Genomic DNA, 11,057 nt, shown 5'->3' on the forward strand with positions numbered 1-11,057 from the left:
TTATGCACCCATGATATCTAATAGGAAGGTTTGCCATGGAGTTCATCAAGAAAAGGATGAGTCCATTTAATTGGTTGTTACTCACTAAAAAAGTGCTTATTACACCATTCTTCTGATAGCCTTATTTGGATTAAATACTTATATATATATGTGTGTATGTGTATGTATGTGAACTTCACAAAGTTTGGATTTTCCTACAGCCCATAGAATACCTCAGCTGCCATAGTATTGAACACTCATGGTGTGGGATGGTTATTCATCTGAGCACTGTGTCATACATTCTTCAGATGTATGATTTAGTGCATATATGAAGGCTTTTCCAGGACATGATGGATTTCATGTTGTATTTCTGATACAGTGTGTCTTATTGAAGAAACAGCACTGGAATAGGGTATGGGCTTTTTTTCCTGTCATACTAAGAAATTTTAGTTTTTATTTGTGGCATGACATGAAAAAATTAGTATAAATTTTATAAATTTTCTGAAGAACTGGAGAATAGCAGACAGTTCTATAAATAATTAACATGTATAGAATATATAATGATGTTTTCTAGTTTATTTTTTGATCAGCACTCACGTGGAGCAATCTACATACCTCACAACCACCCCAAATGAAGAAATGCAGAACATCTACATCACTACCTTTGTTCCACACACATACATTTGCACACACAGATAAACACAAACACACCTATAAGCAGGTGATTTTGGCTGCAGTTACTGAACAAGGAGGCTACGAGAAGGAATGTAGGATGATATTTCTTCATCAGAAACTGAGGTCATTTAAAATATGATCTTGAGAGATACGGTTAAATAAACTCATGAATTAGTGTTGAAGCAGGTAATATATTTAAAATTAGAAACAGTTTTAATGGAACTTCAGAGTTAATTATGGCTAGTGAATGCTATTATTAAACACAATTTGTTCCTTTCTGTTCTGATTGCTGACTTATTTTTAACATCACGTTAATTTACAGAGCTCCTCAAGGAGTTGAACTCTTCCTGATCTATTCTCATATAATTTTCTAGTAAACAATCTTAAATGGAAAAGTCTCACAGAGAAATAAAAATGTTGAGATAGTTTCAATGTAAATTTTGCTACAATATGAAGGAAATTAGACAATAATTATTGTATCAGTGTACTAGACATACAAATCATTTATTATTTTTTCCTGTGCTTTACAAATATTCTTCATTTTATGTTAGGACTGTTGTTAGGACTGAATGTAACAAGTGCAATTTGTTGTAAAATAGAAACTTTGAGAACTTTTCTGTGGCCAAAATGGACTTAGAAAGCATAAAAATTCAGAAGTTTTCTTTTTTCTCTTAAGGAAGATGTGTAAGACAGTATCACTGCAGGGAGAATTACTAACCTAGACAGAATCATACAGATATTTAGGCAGTGGAACAAAATGAGCATCATTGCCTTTCCACACCTATTTCCCTGCTAAGTGCAGGCAAGATGTTTTTTGTTCCATTGCTCTTTGTCCACTTGACTTCTCAATATTCCGGAGTATCTACTGTCCATGACCTTTTCTCTTCAGATCAGATTAGCGCCTTGTAAAATCCTAATGATGCAGAAAAGAAAGAACTCTGCAGTTTTTGATTTCATCACTTTACCATCAAGGACTTGTCATGACCCCCTTACCACACTGCTATCTAGCCCCGGTTCTCACCTGCACGAGTGTTGTTTTGTGGCCAGTCACTGGCACAAAGTGGTCCAATGCCATCTTGACTAGCTGCTTTGACAACTCTCTTTTTGTATTTTCCCTAAAAGTCTATGAGAACCAGAATAGCCTGTATCCCTGCATATTCTCCTGTCCTAGCGATCTTTTGCCGTGGTAGTAACAACTCCCCCAAGTACTTGGAAGGAAGTAGACAGTAGCGCTGGGATTCCAAGCAGGTATGAGCCAGGAGCTGGCACATAAGCCTCCAGTTACTGCCTGAGCAATGCTGCGGATGTGTCTGTCTAGCTCTGTCCCTTGTTGTCCTGACTTACTGACTGCTTTCCTATGTGGACCTTGGACCTATGCTGCAGGTAGCCTTCTCTCCAGCCTTATTTCTTCGACAGATCTTGAACCTGTGGTATGGGAAATTCTGTCCCCAGGCCTCTCTCCTGGTGCTCCTGCCTGGATGCCTCGCATGGATACCTTTCATGGGCTCTGGACATGATTGATGCCTTGCTGTGCCAGGGACTGGTGTTAGACGGTGCCTCAGCCGCCTTGGACCTGCTGGGACTGTGAGGCTGCTCCCTGCCAGGATCACTGTCTGCCTGTGCGGTGAACCTTGGCTTTCCTCCCCCGCGGGCTGAGCCAAGGCCAGGGTCAGCAGGTTTTGTGGCACTTCTTCCTGCTGCTACAAGGTACAGCGGGGTGAGCTGCTGAACCTGCAAGGAGGCTGTGCATCAGGAGTGTCCAACAGGTTGTAGCGGAGCTGAGGATTCCCTTTCAAATCCTGGCGTTTAGTTTCATCCTTCTTTCAAGTGCATTCAAAGTGCATTAAAAAAATTCATAAACTATTTCTTTCCTTGGTGCTGCCTGATTTCGCTAATCATCTTGGTAAGAGCACACCCTCAGATGGGCCCAGCTTTCTAGGTACATCTTTGTAGTCTATTTACCTTCGTATTCCTGGAAAGATTGTACAGAGAGATGATACAGATGGCCAGTTAGCTCTTTTTTTTCTTGAAGCAGAATGACTTCCAATACATAGTCATGCAATAGAAATAAAAACACTTATGTTTTGCAGCAGTTCAAGACTCCTTTTACTACCCTGGGAGTATGTATTTACATAATACTATGTTGGTTGTAGTCAAAGACATTCAGTAAGAATTTGGCCCCAATCCTGCAGTTAATAAAAGGAAGGTGTGGGAGTCTGCCTGTGTAGCGTCGCTACAAGCTTTCATGGGCAAACAAAATACTTTCTTACTGAGTACTACACATTATTATTTTTTTTTTTTGCTTTTTATTTTTGTTGTAGTCTGAAGCTCCAGCTGCTTATAAATCATGCTGAGGACAATATTAGATTATGATGATCTATTTTGGAATGCATAGCTTAGTTGATCTCTAAGTGAGCATCTAAATGCAGCATTCAGGGGACAGCTTTTGCATTTTTAAGTATAGCTGATCTTCTTTCCTAACCAGTATAAATCTGAAAGCTAGAAATGTTGAAGAGCTGTAAGGTCTTATACTAGCTTTTAGAGTATAGAGCATGCCAGTACATTTATTAGATAACATTTTTTCTCAAGGTTTTCTGTTCCTTATTATTGAATGTTAAACAAGCAAAATTGTACTTCTATAAATTAAAATGAGGACTATGCAAACGTGTTTTTAAAGCACATAAGATTATAATATTGTACAATATTGTCTTGGTTTAATGCTTCCATATACACAAAAACACACACCCACACTACCATACACAGATGATCATAGCTATGTGAGACCACGTGAATATTAAAAAAAAAAATATTCTGGCACTAGAGGTAATTGTGAATATTCTTCTTATTATATGCCCATAAAATGTATGAAGTTGCTATAATGAATTGCTGATTCTTTTAAGCACTATCGGGACTTGTATGACTGATTCTGCCTTTTATGTGTCTTTGGATAATCATGTGAAAACTAGGTACACAGGCATGCCTAACTAGTAATGTAATTAGTTGTGTAAATCTAAGTGGGTAGGCAGTTGGATTTTCTTCAGTCACTTCTTCCTAGCCGCTGCCTTTGAAGCTGTGATGCTTTCTAGCTGAGCCTGGTCTCAGTTTCCAAACTCGCGTTAATGCCACGATAAGAAACTTGCAGCAGAAATGGCTGCACTGCCTGGAGGTTTTCCTCACTCCTGCAGCCATCCTGGTGGAGCAGATCAGGGGAAGTCTTCTCCTTTGTTTCGGTACAAAGTCCACAGCTCTCCAGGATAATTTAAACTAACCCAAGATGTCTTGTATGACATACAAAAGGAAAGCTCACATGTCTTTCTCAACTCAGCTCTGGACACAGCATCTTTTACTACGTTTGTGGTTACAGACATCTGGTGACTGGTAATGCTTCTTGCCTCAAGTCTGAATTTGGATACACAGTGTGTTCAGGAGTGCAGACAGGAGAAAGAGGAGAAAGGAGACAGGTTGGGGTGACAAGGTCTCCGTTAGCTGCTGGCTTCACCTCCTTCAGAGGAGCACGAGTGGTCCTGGAGCCCAGGAGGAGCAGGTACCTCCAGGCGAATGGACAGCAGGGTCTGGGCCCTGCACTGTGGTCTCACATGCCCAGTGCTGTGTAGAGCATTTAAAGCTCTTTCTTTTCTGTTTAAGTAATCAACTGCAAATATCACCTTCTTTATGATTAGTGAAAATGCAAGAGAGTGAAGGCTAATAAAACTTACTTTTCTTCACATATTTGAACAAGTGCTGCTTATGTCAGATAAGTAAAAGGGATAAAGGAAAAGAACTATCAATATTAAAACTTCAAAATATTTCTATGCTATTTGTCATTCACTTTTATAACTAGATACCTTCAATACCTTTTCTAAATATACAGTCCAGATACATTTTAAAACTTTCTTAAGATGAGCTAATATAGGGTTTCCTAATGATATACGTATCCTTAAGTATAGTATTTCACCATTTTCCAAGTCTATAAATAAAAAATTACATGAGTAACAAGTGATACTCTTGGCTTTCTATTTTTATAAATCTCTCACCCAATAGAGATGAAACACAAAATAGCTAAATTTTGATCTTTCTGCAATGTAGAATTGATTATTTCATCTTCTGGCCTATATTATAGTATATTTTTTAGGAAGTTATTCTGCATTTTGGAGAAAATAAATACTGTGAAATTTTAAATTTATTTGAATGCTTAAAATTGCACAGAGGCTTGTTCAATCAATTAGCTGTATATTTGGTTTTGAGTGCTATGTATATAAAACCTGAAATTCCAACTTGGGTAACTGGTTTGGTTGTTTTATAATTTCTTCTTAAATTGAAATGTAATATTCTTCATAGTATGTACTTCTTTTCACATGCTTCTGTTTTAATACCTAGCTATCGTACTTTGGTATAAAGGTAGCAACATTTGAATGTTAAGTGAAATGATTTTATATAATTTATCCTGTTACAATTCTGAAGCATGAAATTACTCTGGTTGTATGGTACTCTGTAAGTGCAAGATAACAATCATATGAATGAGACACAAGCATTGACTAACACCAAATACTATCGTACGATACAAATTATGCAAAGCAGAATAAGACATTGAGGTGGATTCTCTACTAGTATAACATTATTGTCTGTAGCTGATCAGAGAATTTATCTCAAACTATCTGTGCCATCCTGTCTCTAAGTTTAGAAAGCTAGATTATGCCTTTCTGTGCAAATGTGCAATTGCAAATAAAATGAGTGACAGAGAGATGCTTCTGTCTGTACAGGAGAAGTATTTGACCCAAAGCATTACTTTCGTTTCTCCTGCCAGCATAGGCAATACCAGGAAATATGATCAGTGTTCCCAAGCACAGCACTAATTTAATTCAAAGCCTAGTTAGAATTTATCTAGATAAAAATATATCACCAAGCCCACCCTGGAGTCCAAAAAGCAGGTCCTAGTTAACAGAAGCCTGAGGAGGCAGATTTATTCCTGTTGCTGGTGGTGTTGAAATAGTTACAATAATTAATCTCTTCTAACTCTGTAGCTAAAATTCTCCCATGGAAAAAAACTCCAAGATAAAAATGGCTTTGAAAAATTAAGTGAATATTCTAAAAATTTGTATCTACATGAGAAATGGTTATTTTGCTAAAGATTGTTGATAGAGTTTGTCATGAAACAAGTCCTTGTAAAAATCCTTAGCATTCATACATTAGGCATTAGCAGACTCATGCATGTTTTAGCAATCATGTTATTATTGAATTTCTTTTCTTTTTTGTCACTGGCTTTGGCAAATGCTTCTGCTGGTTCACAAGAAACTATTTTTAAGCTTCATACCTTTTCTCACAGTTGCTCTGGGGATGTTGATCTTTTGTCACTTATTTTTAGGTTTAGAACTAGTCCCTTTTAATTGGAGAGGAGTGGATTATTTTTTTCAGTGTATGTTTAAGTTAATATGTCTCCAAAGCTGCAGACATGTTTGGATTTTACTTCTGGAGAGATTCAAAGGTTTTAGTGAATGTTGCATCATAGAAGTCACAGAAAATAGGCATGGAGCTGCCTGTGAAAAGTCAGCTAGTCCCTCCTCTGTTCTCAAGACATATCTAACTACGTCTAAACTGTTTTTTGGCAGAGCTTTGTCCAAGCAGTCCTCAAAGACCTCTGTCCAGCCTCCCCAGGCAAGCTCTCCATCCACTGCCCACCTGCTAGAAAGCTTTCCTTAATGCCTATCCTAATTCTGTCTTGTTGTAATTTAAGTCCAATGTGACTACTCTCTGCGATAGCTTTTTACACTCCTGAAGACCATTATTATGTCTCCCTGCAGTCTTATCACTTGTAGATGAGCAGCCTCAGTCCTTACAATGTTTCTTAGACTCCAATCTCCCTTAGTGCTTTTCTCCATGCTATCTCTATTGGATTCCTGGCATTCCCAGATCATGATGCTTCACACTGAACACAGTGCTCCATCGGATGAAGCCTCTCTATTGACACTACTCCAGGATGATATTTGCTTTACTTGTAACCTTGTGGTATTGCTGACGCATGTTCAGTCTGTGGTCCAATTTGACCTCTAATCCTTTTTATGGAACAGCTGTCTAGTCCTTCTCCATCTTATATTTATTTGGTCGATTATTCCCAAGTGCTGTACTTTGGATTTGTCCTTAGTGAACTGCACTTTATTTAATGTCCACCTACATCTTATTTCGGTAATGCACCCTATCTGTTTCTCCAGTTTATCCTTTTGAATTCAGACCTTGTCCTCTTTGTAGGGATTGCCTAGGATTGCATCATTTGCAAACTTAATAAGAGTGTTATTGATTTCATTATGCAAATAATTAATGAAAACACTGAAAAGTGCTAGATCCAGAATAAATATTGTACAATGCAGTGGATATGAAATGTCTTGGTCACTAACCTCTGATTACAGAAACCTATAGGACAGACACAGAAAGGACAGAGAATTATTCCAGTGAGATCCCAAGATGTGATAGATGTGGACTGAAGTTCTGTCAAATCCTTCAGGCCTGGGGACCACTGAACACCTATCACAACACTTCTGATGAGGATGCTTATGAGGTACAAAGCTGAAAAAGAAACGCCTGAAGCATTTGTGCCCTCTTCCATGTGACCAGGGGAGTTGTACCTGCTACAGTCCCTCCCATTTTGTGTGCATGGATATAGAAATTAGGCTTGGATACCATTCTAGGAAATTTTAAAATATTTTCATAATTTAAACTGTCTTATGAAAAATTAAATTGGTTTTAGTCTAGTTTTTCTAGAAGCTGGATGTTAAAGTAGGGGAGGATGAAAGTTAGGAATATGGACAGGAATTAGAAGTATAATTCGAAGAGAACAACAAGCATTCAGAAGCTAGAACTGTTGTGGTGGTCTGAATATGAGATATATAGAACATAGGTATCTAGACAACCAGGCTGTATATAGTTTTTTGTTCTTGAAAAAAATTGTTCATTTTCACTTTTGAAAGAATAAAACATATGCTGACTTAAGTTCTATAACTAGTATGCCTAAATAGGAAATCGTATTTTGCTCAAAAAGAGATGTCAAAGGGTTTTTTAATTTTCGTCAATGGCCCTCCATGAAAATACAAGCCACCCAAATATATTCAGGTTTCACACAAGTTTTTCAAAATTTCGTATTTTTAAATTATTTTGTTCAATAACTTCTAATAAATAGATACCTTAAACCAGATACCTAATACACAGATATCTTAAAAGAAAAAATGTTTTTGAAAATGTATTTTTCTATATGAGAAGTGCTTTTTTTCCTACAGCTTCCCGTAAAATATTTCCTGATGAAGATGAATTTGCTATTCTTGATAACAATGATTGCATTCTTCTCCAAGGCCAGTACCAAGAAGATAAATAGTCTGAGCTGCACTGGCACTTATACTTTCTGTCATTTATGCCAGCATACGAGAAAGTAGAGATCCACAAGCAAGCAGTTTAAAACTTTGTGCCTGTCTGTCAGCCTTGAAATTAGGTGCAAAAATTAGTTGCAAAAATGCAAACTGATACATGACTGCTCTGTTTCAGGAATGGTAAGGAAGGGATTTTTAATGAGACCAAACCTACATTTTTGTAAGGGCTCTTTAGGAATACCTACTTTTTTAATGTGAGGTAAAAAGTTGTCCAATACCATACCTGTTAGGTATTGCATTGATTCTAAAGTATAGCCCTACACTTCCTTTGAAAGCAGTAAGACATGGAAAAAATATATTAATGAAGTGTCAGCCAGGTAATTTCCCCTGAAGACAAATGATTCAGAGGAGCTGACTCTTGTTGCTTGGTTCCTCAGTCAACAGCAATACAGCCTGATACAAAGCAAAATACGTGATTTATATCTAGATAGTTAAAAGAGAATCAGGTCCATAATATCTTGTATGTTGAATAACAATAAGTGATTTTTGCCATCAGAAAGATGCCAGTTCTACATTCTGGCACAGCCAAATTTTGAATGAACTGATCTGGACTTAGCTCTAGGTTTGCTCGATACAAGACTGGTCCGAAAGAGAGCAAATGTTGTTACCTAGTCAGTAACACATGACCAGAACTGAAACATATTTGATAAAAAAAGGATCTTGAGAAAGAAAAGGCAGGATAAGGTAGATAATATGAGGTACTGGACTCTGCATGACATATCACTGTTTAGAAAAGTTCATTCTAAGAGACTAATTTGCCCTATACTTGTAAAACTCTCATTCAAAGCATTTTTACTGAAATGGCAAAGTTGAAACATAAATTGGTATTTTAGATGTGTTATGCTTTATGATGTGTAAACAAAAGCTCAAAATTCATATTTCTAAATTTCTTTTTTGTTTTATACCTTTTCTTCTTTTACCTCCCAAATTCAGACACTGTCTGGGCTAGGGCACTCTTGAGTTGTCTTGTCCAGATTGTTCTTGCTTAACAGATGCTCCTGAGGGGTGAAAAGCATCAGTCAGGAGTAACTGAAGATTTAGGTCAGACTTTGCTAGCCTGTATGCAAGTCGCCTACATACGGCTGCTGCTGAACCAGGTGAAGGGACTGACTTACCCAGGCTGCTGCCACCTGCCTGCCACTGTCTTCCTACCAGAAATTTTTGACCCTCCTGGGCTCCAGCAGGATTGAATGTGTGGTTACTCATTAACATTATTCTGTCGAAATGATTTGAGTGAGTTTAAATACTTCACAGTGAGGGATTTTTAAAAAATTGCTCGAATCACTTTTGACAGAACTGGGTTAGAGGAGACTCTGCACGCAATGATGCCAGCAGATGGGGAGGTGCAGCCATCTCTCCTGGGATGGGCGCTGAGGCCTGAAAAAGCGGCTCGGGGAAGTCTGTATGGGTAACCACTGACACTGGATCTGCCACAACCAGAGTAGTTTGTCTGAGCTTTTCTTTAAATCTAGCCTTATGGTTAAGGAAAATACATACGGTAAAAGCGGCATCAGTAAAGTAACACCACAATGTCTGAAGGAATAAAAAATGAAAATGCCAAGAAAAGGAAGAATTTTTAGCTGTACTTTGTAACCTTTTTTTTTTCTTTCGTAACATTTTAAATGTCTATGATTAATTAGCCTTTGAAATTCAAAACTGCTATTAAAGAGTCAATACCTTCTCCCTTTTGCTGAAGGTGTTAGGAGCTTGCAGCAGAATTCCTCCCACCTCCTGGTAGCTGATCCCAGGCCACAAGAGGACATTTCTCAGGGTGCAGGTCTGTGTCGCAAAGGCAATGTCGATGCAAGCAGTTCTCACGCCTCCCACGGACCTCTTCTTCTGCTCGTCTCTCATTCCCACCCCGACACCGCAACATGCATGCTCGCGAGGCGTTTGTAGCCTGGATCCTTTCAGCAACCCGCCTTCTTGCAGAGCCCTGCCAACAGGTATCGCTGCAGAGGAAGCAAACTGCAATGGAGAAAGGGGAGAAGCCCAGGCTTCTTCAACTGGTTTTGTCACTGAAGCCAGTGACTAGGGAAGCAACTCCCTGAGACAATAAAATTTCTCAAATTATTCTCTGATAAATACGTAAAAATACTCTATAAGTGAATTGGAAGATTGGGCATAGGTTTGATGTTTTTGTTCAACTTTTTTAGGTTCAAATTTTTTTATGGCAAATAGTCCAGGAACATGCACGTACATTATCCTCTTCATTATGATAAAACAGGAGCAAAGAAATTTTTCTTTGGCTTTAAGATCCAGAATACATTCCAGTATGATATATCAAACCCAATTACTGCAGCCATTTACTTTGGAAAGGGTTTTCTTTATAACCATAGGAATTACATCATTTATATAATATTTTATCTTCTGTAGAAAAATTGCTCTTCTTAAATAACAGCTGTTTTGATCCAGGATGAGAATGCCAGAACCATTACAACATTGTTCATTAATGAAACTTGCATGTCATTTTGGTTAAAGGTAAAGAGTTTTCATCTGAGCAATAGTGAGCTCCTCTGTAGTGTTTCTCCCTGTATTTGTGAAGCTCCTGTTGCAGTACGGTCCCAGTTTTTTGCGAATAATATGAGCAACAGTCACAGTTAAACTGGCTAAACATGCTTTTACAGTATTCCTTGTAGGCAGATTACCAACAGGCAACAATCCAAAATACCTCAGTGACTTTAAAAATGTTTCCAAGAGAATGTTACTGATTGTAATAATGACTATGCAATATTTAGTAAATGTACATGCAAGAGGTTAAGAGATCAGTGAAGCATTCTCAGTAGTATGAATTTAACACAGGAAGCAGTGGTGAAAGTACAAGGTTAAGTTGTTCTGTTAAAGCCAGAGCGGAAATTGGGGCAAGAAGAATAAAACACTGTGTCATAAACATGATGACATCTCTATTTATAATAGGACGATGATTCACAAATATAGTTGTAAAAGCTGGGTACAAAAAGTTCTTATAAATTCTCGAAAGTAAGGCAGATT

This window comes from Rhea pennata, chromosome 1 (genome assembly GCF_028389875.1).
Source record: "Rhea pennata isolate bPtePen1 chromosome 1, bPtePen1.pri, whole genome shotgun sequence".
In the NCBI taxonomy this organism is placed as follows: Eukaryota; Metazoa; Chordata; class Aves; order Rheiformes; family Rheidae; genus Rhea; species Rhea pennata.